This window comes from Myripristis murdjan, chromosome 11, assembly GCF_902150065.1.
Source record: "Myripristis murdjan chromosome 11, fMyrMur1.1, whole genome shotgun sequence".
Taxonomy (NCBI): domain Eukaryota; kingdom Metazoa; phylum Chordata; class Actinopteri; order Holocentriformes; family Holocentridae; genus Myripristis; species Myripristis murdjan.
This window is the reverse complement of record NC_043990.1, coordinates 1,169,300-1,171,966: the sequence shown is the minus strand read 5'-3', so window position 1 is coordinate 1,171,966 and position 2,667 is coordinate 1,169,300. Positions and strand designations below refer to the sequence as shown.

The following is a 2,667-nucleotide window of genomic DNA, read 5'->3' as shown; positions in this document are numbered from 1 at the left end:
AGTTCAGCAGGATGGGCGGGGCCACAGAGGAGCAGGGGGGGGGCGGGCTGTAGGGAGGAGGAGGAGCTTCGTTAAAGGGGAACGCCGCGTCCTTTAAAGGGACAGTTCACCCAAAACACTCAGGAAGGCTCCGGTGTGATTTGGTGACGTTTCCAGTCTTTAATCCTTTGGGGCGGAAGGATACGCCTCGGCACTGCCCTGCAGGAAATAGTTCCCAGCTAAACTCTTGGCCCTGAGGAGGTGGATCATTAATTTTAATGTGAACATTTCTGACGATTTGAGCTCCACAAAACAAAACAAACAACCAAAAAAAATCAGGAGGAGCCGCGGCGAGGCCGGGTTCTGATCAGGTGCACTTTCAATGCCTTTATTGATTATTAGTCAATATCCAGTCCCATGAAATGACCTCACATGACCTCTACTTCCTGTCAAACAGTGACATCATCAGGCTGCAAATTCAAACGTCAACCAATGAAACCTTCACAAACCTTAAAAACATCCTGTCCCCTCCACCTGTCCCTTCAAAATAAAAGTGTCAATAAAAGTTTCTCTCTCACAGTGAGATGCTGTTGGTTTGCCTTCCCTGCCCCGGGCCCCGCCCACACTTCCTGTTTCAACAGGAAATACATCAAATCAAGAAAATAAGAGTCCTCTTCATGGGGTCTCGGTGCATCTGGACTCGATTTCTCTCGTTTGTCTCTTAAGAGAAAAATAAGAGAAAATAGAGGAGAATTTAAGAGCTGCTGCATCTGACCTGCGGCTCCAAAAAAAAAAAAAGCAAAAACAACAAAATGTGCACAGAGGTAATCATTAGGAAATAATAATAAAAATAATAATAATAATAATAAACATGTAAGACAGAGGCTCTGAGCAGGAGTTTGAAATTCTGCCAAAGAATCTCCGTGGAAACGGTCTGACCACCGCGTCACCGGGCGTGGTTTCCATAGCAACGGGTCTCCAGGCGTGCAGGTGTTTCGGGCAGCAGGTGTTCTGGCTGACCTGAAGCCCAGACTCTCAGACGGTTTGGCCCCTGAAGCTTCAGCTGTGCTTCCCAGCAGCTGGGAAACCGTCTCAGATCATCTCCTGTTTTTCATGTCTCAGTTTGATTCATATCAGCTGCACCTTGGATATTAAAATGCATATTAATCATTAATCGTTGCTTTCTGGCCTCCATCTCTCTCTGCAGCGCACACACACACAGAAAAACAAAGGGGTGTGTGTGTGTGTGTGTGTGTGTGTGTGTGCTTTCCTCCCTCCTCTCCTGATAGTTTTGTGTTTCTGTAACGTCGATCTGACGTTCATTAAAACTGATGCTTTTTTAAAAAATAATTGCTCTTTTTTTTTATTGGATTTAATTTTGCAGCGTTTTGTGGCCCCGCCCTGCCTGCCTCTGATTGGCTAGTGGTTGTTGCCTGTAGTTACGCCGAGGGTCGGGGTTAGCCAATCAGAGGCAGAGTAGGGGGCGGGACTTCCTGTCAGTTCAGTCTCTGCTCACAGCAAAGCAAAGCACACGCACACACACACACACACACACACACACACACACACACAGCCTTCCTCATGAGGTCCTCCTGAGGTCATGAATTTTCTGCTGGTATGAAATTAAACGATTTTCTCCCTGAAATCTGGTGACAGTCTGTTTTATTTGACTTTTTATTTGCTTTTTATTTCTGGCGACCACATCAGAGAAGCTGGCAGCAGTTTCATCTCTGGCGTATTAAACTCTTCTTAGGCCAAAGAAACAAAACAAAAAAAATGCAGTTTGTGTTTTCGGGGTTATGAAATCCAAACGCGAGGCACAGAAACCAGATTTAGTCTCTCCTGTAAAAAAACACCGTCAGAGTTTAATCTGTGACTCTGAGGTGGTTTATGCTTTTATGAGTCTTTTATTTTTGCCATTTAAACGCCTAAACTGCCCTTTGCTATTTTAATAATAATTTTAAAAAATCATAATAAATTCAAATTGTGGATCCCTGCCCTGGTCATCCATATACAGCCATGTTTTCCTCAGATGAGTGAAACTAAAATGTGGACATAATGAACTGAAGAGCTGGAAAAGTCAAACTGAGATTTCTTAGCATCAGTTTAGTCACTTTAGTTATCGCTCAGTCTGTCAGTCATGTTCTTGGTTAACTGATCAGCTGTTTGGGCCAGAAAATGCCAGAGAACGGAGAAAAATCCCAGCCGGCCATTTAGTTTTTCATTCAGATTCAGGGAAGTTGTTCAAAATTGTTAAAATGTCTCTTGCTCCTTAGCAACGCCCCCTGTTGGTTTTGGCGATGTCATGACCTGTCCTACCGCACCTCCATGACGTCACAAAATTCAAGAATTTCCGAATTTGGGATTTGGGATTTGACAATGATTTAATATGAATATCGTGCAAAACGTTTCCCTGCACTGACTAAATGTTGATGAAACAGGCTAACACTAGTCTGTAGCTAGCTAGCTTATTTCACTATGGACATTTAGCAAACAGGTTAATAGCATTAATAGCCCCGCCCCTGCCTACAGAGCCCATTCCTCTCTTGTACCCACAAGACATCAAAAACGACAGCGCCAGGAAGGCATACAAACAAAAACTCCTGAAGGAAAGACCAGAGACACTCTTCTCTGACTCGTACAAGAGCGGAGATGTCAGCACCCTGCTCCTCCTCACAGAGCAGTGCT

The 2,667-nt window shown here is 44.4% G+C and overlaps 1 pseudogene; it reads left to right on the top strand.

Moving 5' to 3' along the window:
• The window catches only part of LOC115367854 (exopolyphosphatase PRUNE1-like), an 18,137-nt pseudogene extending 18,084 nt beyond the window's left edge, over nucleotides 1–53 (top strand).
• The last annotated feature ends 2,614 nt before the right edge of the window (nucleotides 54–2,667 follow it).